The sequence below is a fragment of the Podarcis pityusensis genome, assembly GCF_964106645.2.
Source record: "Podarcis pityusensis genome assembly, chromosome: W".
NCBI lineage: Eukaryota > Metazoa > Chordata > Lepidosauria > Squamata > Lacertidae > Podarcis > Podarcis pityusensis.
This window is the reverse complement of record NC_138045.1, coordinates 35,404,220-35,417,581: the sequence shown is the minus strand read 5'-3', so window position 1 is coordinate 35,417,581 and position 13,362 is coordinate 35,404,220. Positions and strand designations below refer to the sequence as shown.

Here is a 13,362-nt window from a genome sequence, read left to right as displayed (position 1 = left end):
AATCCAGAACAGTCACATTTGACTTCAAAAGAGGAGACTTCCTCAAAATGAGGGATTGGGTAAAAAGGCAGTTGAAGGGGGAAAGTCAAGGATGGTGAGCCCTTCTGTGCTCCAGAGGGCCTGGGTGGCCTCATTCCCCTCTTGTTGTGAGCACTGCAGAGGGAGGCAAACATGTCCTTCCTGGGGGCTGGTCCCTCCCCGCCCTGTTCCTGGAGGGCAGCAGGAGGAGGGGGCTGCTGCAGCTGCCTCCTTTGGGGGCATGGCTCACCTTGCCTGCTCCTGCCCTCCTCCAACACAGACAACCTTACCTGCCTCAGCCATCCATGGGGGCTTGAGAGTGTGTGAGCAGACTTTGCCATGGGAGGAGGCAGGCCTTGCAGAGGAGGAATGCTGGGGGCAGGCATTCAAACTCAGCCCTGAAGCTCACTGGGTGACCCTGGGCCAGGCACTCACGCTCAGCCTAACCTACCTCAAAGGGTTGTTGTGAGGATAAAATGGGGGGGGGGGGAGAACTCTGCACACCAACTGGACCTCCTTGCAGGAAATGGGGGCTATAAATGTAATTGTGTCATTTGTACCCCACCCACCTCACTGGGTTTCCCCAGCCTCTCTGGGCGGCTTCCAACACATATTAAAACAACAAACATTCCAAGCCTCCCTATAAAGGGCTGCCTTCCAGAGGTTTGATAGTTGCTCATCTCCTTGCCACCTGTAGGGAGGGCGTTCCACAGAGAGGCTGCCACCACCGAGAAGGCCCTCCCTCTGCCTGGTTCCCTGCAACCTCGCTTCTCGCAGGGAGGGAACCACCAGAAGACCCTCGGAGGAGGACCTCCGGGCTGAAGGATGGGGGTGGAGATGCTCCTTCAGGTATACTGCGCTCAGCTTCCTGACCTAACATTTGCCTCGCTTAACATAATTAATTAGGAAGTGAAGTTTTCCTCTTCCATTCAAGCAGTACAGGAAGTAAGAACGTGCAAAAAGGAGTACTACTTCTAGATTTCCCAACTCCTGACATAAAACAGCACAAAGGTTGCCTTTTCTTGACCATCAATCACCTGTGCAAAGTCCCTACGCCACCCCCTATTGTGCTTCAATACAGCCCCATCGGTCAGGCCGGACACTGAGGTCCAGCGCTGAGGGCCTTCTGGTGGTTCCCTCATTGCGAGAAGCGAAGTTACAGGGAACCAGGCAGAGGGCTTCTCGGTAGTGGCGCCCGCCCTGTGGAACGCCCTCCCACCAGATGCCAAAGAAATAAACAAGTATATGACATTTAGAAGACACCTGAAGGCTGCCCTGTTTAGGGAAGCTTTTAATGACTGATGTTTTAATGTATTTTTAATCTTTTGCTGGAAGCCGCCAGAGTGGCTAGGGAAACCCAGCCAGATGGGCCGGGTAGAAATAATTTAAAAATATAATTATTAAATTATTATACGCGTTAGAAACAGAATTTGAAGGGGCAGTCTTTTCTGGCATTGCCAAATGAAGCTGCTGACCCATTTCTAAGTCCTAAAATCCACAATTTCTCTGAATACTTGAAAAACCCAGTGGTGCAGGACCTCCTAGCATGCCATCTGCTGGGGAACATTTCCTAGCACTTGGCTGGGAGCTGCTGCAGCGCTATAGTCAGGAAAGGCTTTCTGTATATCGGTAAGTCCCAACAGTTGAATAGGAACCTTCAAAAACAATGTATGTATTTGTCTCTCATATGTTTTAAGCTATTTCACATGTCCACCAAGCACGAGAAAATGTCCCTTCATCTTCTTGACATTTCCAACAAACATTTGGTATGTTTTCATGTATTCTAAATAACTTCTCGGGAGTTAGATACCAACAATACTTAAATATATATATATATTTAAAAGTCTATTTTAAGTCATAACTCAATTATTATTTTAACTCTTTAGTCCACATATGTTACCACTATTCCAACTGTACAATATAACCAAAAAAAGAGAAAATATTGCCCCTTTAATCCTGCACTTTTTAATCTGTTCCTCTTCCATTTAGGATTTCAACAAAAGTTTGTACATTTTTGATATCACATGATGTGCATAATTGTATCTCAAAACCCGTCTTCCACTCTTCCATACCCCAAGTCTTCATTTCCAACTAGAATCTCTCAATCAATCAATCAATCATTTATTTGTATGTTGCCTTTCCAAATTTCAAACCATGTGCAAGGCAGCTTACAAAAAAAAAAAAAAAAAAATTACATAAGTGCAAACATAACAAAACTAGTCGTAAACAATGAACAAAATATCAAAAAGTACACAACGAAATTGAAAAAAAATCCACATAAATAATAAGATTCCACGTAAATCATATAATCCAAGCTAAAGAGAAAAATAAATTAACATCAGCAGCAGCAAACCCCCCCCCCGAAAAAAGAACCCATAAACAACACCCCAACCCTCTTTTATTAAGTGTAAAAGAGAAACCCCTTGTTTAAATTTTACAATCTCCCCGTTTCCACTTTAAGAACTCTCAGCAGATTAACCATTTCTCTTTATCCGTCACCCTTTTGTCTATAAAAAGTGTCTTCTGGTGAAACCCAAAATAGAGTCTTTGTGTATAAACTAACTTTATATCTATTTTCAGATTCTTAATACGCCACACACGTCTAATACAGTGGTTCTCAAGGTGCGCATTTACTCTGACTTGATCTACCACAAATATCCAAGCCATCTAACCCTGAAATCCTAACCTTCTAATTCCAAGTCTCTTCTTTCTCAATATCCCCATTCCGTTAACCGCACCAAGCAACAAGCTGTAAAATGCAAGTTTAAAACACAAGCTTTCCTTTGCATCTCGCAGAACTTTCAATGTAATTCGTGGTTTTGTTCACCTGTCCTCCAAACTTTGGTCGTTTTGCCTTCCTTTAAATGGGAAATCAGTAGTCAAGCCATACTTTTTGGTAAAACGTTCGCCTGGATCCCGCAAGTCCTACCTGAGAAGAACAATGGGAGTGTCCGCTAGCGCCAGCCACTTCTCCTTCTGCAAGCAGCGCCACCCGAATTCCCACCTGGGATGAGCCGCTAAACTGAGCAAAGACTGGGGCGGGCGGCAAGTGGGAGGGGGAAGTCGTGCGCTTCTGTCCCGTCAGAAAAGTGCTGGTCCTCCCCGGAGGCAGCCTGCTTGCAGAGAAGGGGGCTGGGCTGCCTCAAAGCCCATCAAGGCCACGGGCTGCTAGCATGACTCATCCCGGCTTTATCATCTGAGGGGAAAGGGTGCGTGGTCTTAAATGCTGGCCTTGGCAACTTGGCTGAGCTAGCTTGGGCCAGCTTAGCCTCCCTCACAGAGGGTTGTTCTGAAGATACACTCAGGAAAACACCTGAGGCATGAAGAAGAAGAACGAGGAGAGTCTGGAAAGGGGGGTGGGGAGCGCTCCCACCCCAGCCGCTCCAGGATGGGAAGTCCATTCATTTAATTTAATTGCATTAGCATACAGCCATAGCAAAATAAGACAATACAAAAATGTTGGAGACAAGCAACCAAGCAAAATTCAAAGCGATATTGCTGGCGTAATGACATTTAAAATACCCTAAGACAATAATACAGAGATTTAGTTGCCAGCGCCAAAAAAACTAGTATGCGAATATAAATAAAGCATAAAATGGCCCCAAAATAGGCTCAGCACATTGAGTTAAAAAGGTAATAAAAGAATTAAAACAGGTCCAGGACTAGGACACACTACCCTGTCAGAGTAGCCCTGAGTTTCAGAGCCTGCACTATGAAGATTGCCACCCCACGTGAAATTTGGGGATTTGCGTCCACAAGAAGTGCTTTCAAACAGTCTTCCTTAGATGAAATGGAGGACGGGATCAAGAGGAGGAGCTTAGGTCTTATTGGGTCATAAATAGGGCAGTAGAAAAAGAAATGTATGAAGTCCTCTACTTCATTCATTGTGCATGGACATAGACGCTGAGTAATAGGGGTCTTAGAGTAGATCCCCTGCAGGAAGGCCGTGGGTATAGAATGGAAACGGGCCATTGTAAACGCTCTTCTCAAATTGGGCTCCGTCAGGTCTATCAAGTAGTTGGCAAGTGATCTTACCACTTTCACTTTAGGGAGCCACATGGAGAGGCGAGCTGAGGTGGACTGTGCCCGGTCCATGGCCTCATCTCTTGTAAGAATCCAGGCCCGGATTTTATGTTGGTCCCAAGATGACAGCGTGTCGAGATCTGGGAGGGAGTAGCGTGCAGTAATAGTCTCCATGGCCTTGGACCATTTGTTGGAATGAGAACAAGTTAAAAAGGCTTGCCTGGCTAGTAGGGAACCTGGGGCATTGATTAATTTGCAATAAAAACTAATAATTCTAATGTGGGCTCTCGCAACAATGGAGGGGAGGCCCAGTTCTGTTCTTAACTGTGCAGCAACCGAGCCCTTGGGGAGACCCAATATCTTTCGTGCAAAAGAGTTTTGTAGAATCTCCAGCCGTTGTAGTGTTTTTAAATTCCACCCCCAGATTTCAACCCCATACAGTAACATCGGGAGGACTTTGCTGATAAATGCTTTTCTGATTGGTGGAACCAACTGGCCGCCTTTTGCATAGAAGAATTTCTCCAAGGCTTTGATGGTTCTACGGGCAGCCAGGATGGTCATATTTAGGTGAGCTGACCAGCTAAGCCCATGCTGAAAAGTGATTCCCAAATACTTGAATGCTGAGCAATATTCAATAGAGTGGCCCTCAAAATTCCAGAATGACTTCCGAGTTTTCGTGCCAAAAGTAAGAATTTTGGTTTTGGCGAAATTGATTTTGAGGGAATTGGTATCACAATATGTCATGAGCCCTCTGAGCATGTTGTTTAAGCCCTGCTTGGTTAAAGACAGTATCACCATGTCGTCCGCATAGAGTAATATGGGGATCTTGAGCTGTTGTAAAGAGGGGGCAGATTGATTTAGGGCCTGCATAGTTGTAACGATGTCGTTGATATAGAAATTGAATAGAAAAGGGGCCAAGAGGCAGCCCTGTTTGACCCCTTTATTCAGAGGGAAAGAATCAGAAAGAGCTCCCAGAGGGCCGAATTTTACTCTGGCCGATATGTCATTATGAATTTCCATAAGAAGGAGGAGGAGTCTCTTATCTATGTTGGTGTAACTAAGCTTCTGCCATAGCCTATCTCTGGGAATGGAGTCAAAAGCGGAGGTCAGGTCCACAAAAGCTGCGTGTAGTTTGCAGTTGAACCTGTTTAGGTATTTATCAATCAGGGTAAATAGAACAAGACATTGGCCAGATGTGCTGTGACCTTTACGGAAGCCAGCCTGTTCCGGGTGGAATAGCTTTGTTTCTTCTGCCCACTCGATTAATTTCTCTAGCAAGAATCTAGAGTAAACCTTGTATGATATGTCTAGCAGGCTGATAGGTCGATAGTTACGCGGATCTTGTGGGTCCCCCTTTTTATGTATTGGGATGACTATGCTCTGTTTCCAATTAGGCGGGATCTTAAGAGTAGCATTAATAGTGGTAAAGAGAGATGCAAAAATAGGGGCCCACCACGTCTGGTTCAATAAGAATACCTCGGGTGGAATCATATCCTCCCCCGGGGATTTATCCCCTGATAGCATGCTAATTAGTTGTACACATCTCTCTGGGGAGACTGGCTCCCAGGTGGGCAAGGCAGATGCAGGAAGAGTGGAAACTGCGTTTACGTCGGAATCTGGGGCGGAATACAGCTGAGCAAAGTGAGAGTGCCAACTGGCTGCTGTGATGTTATTAACGATGAATGAGGGGGGTCTTAAACCTGCATTAATTAAATTCCAGAATTTCTTGTCGTCACGGGTTTTAATGGCCACTGACAATGCCGTCCAGCGTTCTTTCGCAAAGAGCAATTTCTTATGTTGGAGCAACTTCTTGTAGTAAGAACGGAATTGGGCTAACTCCCTGATTTTGCTCTGGGTGCTGTCTGATTTCATATCAGACTGAAGAAATCTAAGCCTACTTCTGCACTGTTTGCATTCTTGGTCGAACCAAGTTTGATTCTTCCAGGTTAGAATCGCATGGGAGGGTTTCGTAAGTGTTGGGAGCAAGTAGGCTAGAATTTGTTGGAAACTTGAGAAATGATTCACATTCATTGTTACCAGCTGAGCTTTCAGGGCTAGGATCTCAGGGGAATTTAGGAGGACTTTTATGTCTTGCTCCAGATAGATATCCCACTTCTTACGACCGGGGGCTAAGGTCAGTGAATCCTGGAGGTGGGGTGAGCTGGGAAGCCCCAGCTGTGTGTGGTGGAAGGAGATGGCAATAGGAAGGTGGTCACTTTCGGTTCTGTTGAACACATTGAAACAATATGCCTTATCATTAAGTGCCGAGGAGGACCAGATATAATCTATAACGCTTGCCCCTCTAGATCCTAGAAAAGTATAGCATCCCCCGGACCAGTCTTTGGGTGTACCATGCAAGCTGTGCAGCCCGCAGTTAATGGTAAACTCCAGCAGTATGATGCCAGCCCTATTAATGGTCTTGTCATGTGAATTCCACGTAGGAAACCACTCCTCTTCTATGAATAGTTGCGACTTATCGGTGAATGAGCTTATATCTGCTCCGATTCTGGCATTAAAGTCCCCCATTATGAGGATCTCTGACTTTGGGAATTCAGCCACAGATTTATCAAGGATAAATCTTAAATCCTCCCAAAACTGATTTGTATGGGAAGAGGAGTAGGTAGATGGATTGTACAAGTTAACACATATGAAGTCCCCAACCGGGCTGTTAGTGATGTGCAAAGTTTGAATACAATTACTCTCTAACCAAAAGAGAGGAGAGATATTAAGTTGAAGCTCCTGCGAAACAAATGTTACCAGGCCTCCACTAGGGCGCCCATACAAATGTGTTTTGGTCGCAGGAATCACAAAGGCGTCATAGCCCAGTAGGGAAGGGGGGGGTGACGATTCTAAGCACCAGGTCTCTTGTATACCCATAATCTGGAATTTCGCTAAAAACTCTATCATATCCCCGCCATCCTGTTTGGACGTCCATCCCGCCACATTCCAGGATAGCACATTGAAGCAGTTTGAGGAGGGACTATGTGCTAGTCAGTTACTCTGGTTGCTGGTGGAAGAAGCATTGCCAAGGGTCTGAGACAGCGCCAGGCGTGATACAGCCGAAGGTATCGAAGGGGTGGTAATTTGATTGATGTGGCCAGCAGGGTCTTCAATAAAGCCTGAGCTGTCTCTTTGCGCAGTGGCTTCCTTAACGTTTATATATTGGCTTGAAGAGGTTACGGATACATGAGGTTCTACCAAAAGAGGTTGACTGGCAAAGGACGAGGATATACAGTCATCTGCCTGGACCGCACTGGATGAGGACTCCAGGTCAGGCATAGAAGAATAGGACATTGACAGATTACCAGGATGAGGGGTGTTTGGCGTATTGCTCTTTAAGGCGGAGGACGAGGTAGTTGATTGCAGATCTATTAGTAGAGGTGAAGGGGGTCTGCGTTGCGACGGTGTATGAGGAGCTTCCGCCAGGCAGACTGCCATATCATCCGTTATTGGAGTCCCAGTGATTGGCAGGGGTTTCTGGGGTGTTAGCCCCTTCATGACTGCGTTCCTTTGATTTAATAGGTTGCTATGACCAGGTTTTGAGGAGATTTTCTCTTGAAGTACATGTGTAAGTTGCTGCTTGAGTGTATCAAGCCTGTTTATAACTTCCTGCTGTTCTACTAATGGCAACTCGCCATAGGATGAAATAAGGTCCCTCTCCTCTGAGGCAGCCAGATGACTGGGCCCGCTTTGGTCATGCTTCTCTGTTGCTGGGGTAGATAAACCAGGAAGCTTGGGCTGAGAGGGAGGGTGAGGTTCCTGGGTGGACAGCTTGAGTTTCAAGACTATGTCGCGCCTGTCTGGCGAGCGGACACCTTTTTGTACGATGCTACGGAAAAGAGGTTTAATCCTGGTGTCATTAAAGACTCTCGTTGGGAAGATGCCCCAGGTGGCCAAAAACGCTTTACGCCTAACCAGTATGGAGGGAATTTTTGGTGACTGGAAGGAGAGCAGTACTTTTTGGAACCGATGGTGGTAGTATAAAAGTTTCACTGTACTGAGATCTATTAGCGGAGGCCAAATCTGAAGGAGTTGCCTTAGATGATCTTTGACCTCTCTCGGATTATTCCACCTTGGGGACCTGGGGTCACTGCTGCGTTTAGTTAGACATATTTTGTTTGGTTGTAAGATCAGAGATTGAAAGTCCAGTTGAGTTTTTAAGAGGTGAACACCAGTACCACTTTCATGTCTAACAGGGGAGGTACACCACTGTCCCTTTAAATCCCTCGGAGGCAGAGTGAGGTTGTGCTGCAGCTCCAGCAAATGGGCCTCAAGCTTTTGGTGGAGATTATTCACCTGCATGGAGATCCCATTTATGCTCTTAAAGATGCAGCGCAGGGTCCTGGTTATTAATTGGAAATGATCGAATCCCAAACCATCGCCCAGGGCCAACTCGGACTCCCCCTTCGAGGTGACTCTCACTTCTTTGTCATTATCATTAGCATTATTCGTTGCCTTCGAGTTCACCCCCTCCACTTCTATATCGGGTGCGAGGTCAATTAAAGGATTAAAACGATTGTGAGTTTCAACCGTGTAGCTGTCTTCCTCGTTATTTCTGCTACAGTTAAGAAAGAAAGAATCAATCTTAGACTGTTTGGGCCTCGGGGGAGGCATTGCCTCATCCAGGTCCCTTGGCCGCTTGCCATGGCCCATAGTGGAGATTAGGAGAAATATCCGCAATAATTGGAATTATCTTAATGCACCTTAGAGAGTATTGCAGGAGGCAGGGGAGTGGTGAGCGAAGAAAAAATAAGGTAAAGTTCGTTGCTTACTTACAATTCTCAGTCAATTGTCCGAGTGTCCCCCAGAAGAGAAAATCATTTAGCAATAAGAAACCTTAAACAGGGGAGTTTCTCTTCGTGCCGGCGGTGCAGGTCTGAAGGATCGTTGTTCTATGAAGCACACAAGTTTGGCACCACCCAGATCAATCCAAAGCAATCCTCCTTCGTCAAACTTAATTAAAATCTGGCATCACACCAGTGGAGAGTCCAGCAATTACTTGTCTAGCAAAAGGCAAAACTAAAGTAAATAGCTTACTCCAGCGGTTGTAAAATCCAAGTCAGGAGAAGAGGTCGGAGAGAACTCAGAGGCCAGTGTTGCTTTGCTAAACCCCTGACCACCATTCCCACTTAATTAACTTATAGAACTTGCTGGCACAAGATCGAGTGATGGTCCCTAGGTTAGTATCAAGCTAAGTTAAACGTGTGCTCGGATGTAAATTGCAAGTGGTGCAATAGAAGCTTCCTTCCAATACCAGATAGTATCATCCAGTGAAGGTGGACTGAGGAGGCTCAGGCCAGGGGCCCAAATGCAGCCCTCTGGGTCTCTGTATCTGACCCTCAGGCCTCTCCTCAGGCCACACCCCTTCTCAGCCTCTCCCCGGATGGGAAGTGCGTCCCGGGGGAAGCGGGATTCAGGCGGAGGAGGATGTCGGGTTGGGTGGGGGTTGCCAGGAGCAGCACGATGTCCCTTGAACCCCCGGCTTCCACTCTCCAGGCAGGTGCCCAACGTGGCCAGCTGGCACTCCAGCCTTGGCGTGCAGATCCCGGGTTCAGCCCCAGATCTCTGGAGCGGAAAGGCTCTTGGGCGTGACTATGAAAGGCAGCATCTGTCAGAATAGGGCATACTGAGCCAGTACAGATGAACGTGACTATTGGTTCGCTTCCTCTGCTATCTGCCTTTTCGGGCACCTCAGAGGTGGCAGAGAGAGGCAGGGGAGAGACTCCGGCCTCTACAGAAGGCTGCACCCCTTTCCTCCATGTCCCCACCCCAACTCTTAGGACCAGAAGCAAGAGACAGCTTTGCTGAGCACGTGCCCCTTCCCAGGGAGATGCAACTCTGCACTACTGTTCCCTGAATTGCTCGCGAAGCAGCCATACTCCAGGCTCTTATTGTCACAGCCCTGCAGGATCAGACCAAGGCCCATCTAGTCCAGCTCTCAGCAGCCCAGCAGATGTCCAAGGGAAGCCCCAAGCAGACTCCAAATGCAGCCCCACTCTCCCCACTGGGGACACCCGCAACGGGTAGGCAGAGGTAGACTGCCTCTGCGGCTGGAGGTGCAACATGGTCTAACCCTCCATGAATTTGACGAATCCTTTCTGAAAGCCATCCCCATCAGTGCCTCTGGAAGGAGGAAATTTCAGTGTCACTAGGCACTGTGTCTGGCCTGAATCTGCCATCATTCCGCTTTCTTAAAGAGATCCAGGTTCTGATATTAGGAGGAGGAAACATCGCTCTGCACCTTTCCCACATCATGCATACTTCTATGATGTCCCCACTTTCCCCCCTCTTGCAAAGCCCCAAAGCCTCCTACATTGTAAGCCTTCCTTACAGGGGAATCATCAGAACCACCTGTGCTGCAGAGCTTCTGGCTGAAAGGCGACTCATGGAGATTTGCAATGACTGCTGCAATGCACCCCTAATGATTCAGATTGTATCATTATAGCGCCATTGTGTTGATTTGTTATTGATATATTAAAGGGGCCTGGGACTTGCCTGTCCATTCCCAACAGCAAGGGCCCCTCGCCAGTTGGCTTGCTTCCTCTCAGCTCCTGGCAGCCCACACCCCCTGGCCAGCCCCAGAGGCACCATTCTCTGGGGGAGAACAGCTGGGCAAGCCTTGGGGAGGCAGAGATGGCATCCGAGGAGGGAGGGAAGGAAAGAGGGACAGAGGCCAGTGTCTCCCGCGGCACCCCTGACCATCATTCAAGGCACCCCAGCTGCCACAGCACACTGCTTGAAAACCACTGCAGAACTGGGATGGGAAAGGTTTCTAGTCCAACTAACTGGTCTGGAGAAGAGGAAAGGCAGCCATGCTTGCTCCTTTGTCTTCTCCGAGGAGACTTCCAGCCTGACTTCTCATCTTGAGGCCCCAGGGAGAAGTGGGAAGAGGAGGAGGAGGAGGAAGCATCCCCAGAAGAAGTGTGGTCCCCACCAGTAGGTGCTTCCACCCCCCACTCCTAAATCTGCTTCCAACAGATACTTGGGGGTGGGGCATCCTGCACCATCTGGTCAATTCCTGGTGTTAGGAGAATTAGAAGGTCTAAGATATAAACACATACATAAATACCGAAAGTAGTTCTCATCACAAAAGAATATGCAGGTAAACCCATGAACAGCCAGGTAAACCCATCAAGAGGTTTCCTGCCAGACAGGAGTCTGTTGTAGGCCGCCCCTTCTGTGATGTATGTATCGTTTTTCGCTGTATCGAATCGTATCCTTTTTGCTGTATCTTTCTCACTGACTTTAAGAATGGATCTGAATGTATTTTTCCTCAAAATGCTGTACTTTTCTAAATGTATCCAAATGTATCTGAATGGGTTTTTGTATTTCCCCCCAATCTCATCGCCTAGAGAATGTTCCTTAAATGTAACAATCACTTGTTCCAAATGTATTTGATTCAAATGTATTTAAGGCCCCACTTTTCACATGGTGCCCTGTTGTGTGGTCGGAAAGTACTCTTTATTGTTTGATTTGGGTTAATGTCAGAATAAAAGCGAGTTCCTTCAAAATAACACATTCCTTTTTAGCTTACCAATTTCTCATATTGTAAGAAGCGGAAGAACGTTACAATTATCCATTTTAGAATGAGCACCTATAGGGAGAAGACAGATCTCAGTAAGCCAAAGCAAGGCCAAGACAACAAACCCCTTCTGGAATATGGTCAGCGTGTACAACATCTAGCTGAATCATCACCAGGATAACTAAGTCAGACTGGGGGAAATATCATTCTTCAGAACCAAGACATCATTACCATGCTTTCCAAGTTACCTGAAAGTCACTAGAACACTTGCGAGCACAGAGCCAAGACACAGCTGAAAGAAGAGAATCCTCTGTTATTACGGAAATGGGAACCAGAGTCTTCAGTAGCCTAGTGCTTATCACTGTGCCTGCAAGACATTGAAAGACACTGCTTAACATTCTGAACATCTTCACTCTTGATAATTTCTCACAAGCTCGAAGCAGCCCCGGTTCTTGTTAAGGGAGAAGGCAGGGCAATGCAGCTCCGTTGACATACTTTGCTGCCAAGGGGAAAGAGAAGCCAAAACATGTTTTCTTTACCAAGCTTGGCACTGAGTGCGATGTTCAGCAAGTTCTGAATTTCTTCTGGTGCCAAGCCTCTCTCTTGCGCAATCTTTTCCACAGTCTCCAAAGGACTCTGCAAAGCTCCCTGCTTCCGTGAGGCACTATCTTGAATTAGAAAAAAGGCAAAGTGTGATTCAAATCCATTCGAAAAACCGTCCTCATGCATGATGGCCTGTCCAATGGCTTGCTTTACCATCAATTGGCAAGGGAGCCCCATTGAGATGCCATGGCATTTGGAAAACTCTGGAATGCTGAACTTGCCTTTTGCTTTCTTGCTCCTTCGTTCAGTGGGTAGGTAGGTGTAGGTCGGGGCAAGTCGAAAGCTTCCTTGAAATTCCTCAGCCCCAGCCAGCATTGCCAATGGGCAGGATGATGAGAATTGTAGTTCAGCAATGTCTGGAGGGCCAGAGGTTACCCTCACCTGTTTTATCGGTTAGTGTGCTAAGATCTGGGCACAAGCCCAATTCAGCTGACGGTACTTAACAAGGGCTTGCTTTACACAAAACATGAGAGCTAATACACTATTCTGCTCCAATATACAAAACAGCCCCTTCTCTAGAGAAAGCTCAAGAAAATACAAACTTCGGGGTTTGTAGATGGTTGTAAAGGTTTCCATTTCACTAGTTGGAAACAGCTTCCAGGCTAGGCAGGACCAAGGTTGATTTGTAACTGTTCCTGCCTGCCTGCTTGCCATCGTGCATATTTGTAAACCATTTCTGCCAAAATATATACATCTGCAATAGTAGTTTCTGGAAGCAGACCCTGCAAGAGTGCACACTCCATGAAGTCCATATGAAGAGTGTTACGGAATGGAGGGGGGCATATGAACGAAGTCTTACTCCCGAGTAAGAGACGTAGAGCCCGAGGCGATGACCTCAAGGGAACCCTGCCACACTAGGACTCCCCTCGCCCCGTCACAACGTTGCACCAAGCACCGCACAAAAGTCCAAAACCCCGAGAAGAAAGCGCCATTTCTGACCCCGTATCCCGATGCTATACACGATCGATGTATTTGATGAATGAACAATGTATTTGCATGAGGATGCGCTCTAGCCAATCAGATGGCGTTGAATGTAGCCCTTCAGCCAATCGCAGCAATGCCATGGCTCTGCAGAGGCAGCTCAGCTCCAGCTGTTTTGCACGCTCCACTGAGCGTTGACAAGGTGATGACAGCTCCCGCTGCGAGAACAACGGACTGAGTCAATCGAAACCTCGTTACCCTGTTAATCCAATCAA

At 47.0% G+C, this 13,362-nt stretch overlaps 1 pseudogene across 1 annotated transcript in view; it reads right to left on the bottom strand.

Moving 5' to 3' along the window:
• Positions 1-7,826: 7,826 nt before the first annotated feature.
• Positions 7,827-13,362, bottom strand: part of LOC308467692 (inositol polyphosphate 5-phosphatase OCRL-like) — a 53,107-nt pseudogene continuing 47,571 nt past the window's right edge. Inside the window, exons 16-17 of the transcript in view lie at positions 8,418-8,599; positions 7,827-7,870 (exon numbers count right to left, since the gene is read on the bottom strand). The product of the transcript in view is annotated as an inositol polyphosphate 5-phosphatase OCRL-like (transcript). The remainder of the gene's footprint in view (positions 7,871-8,417; positions 8,600-13,362) is intronic.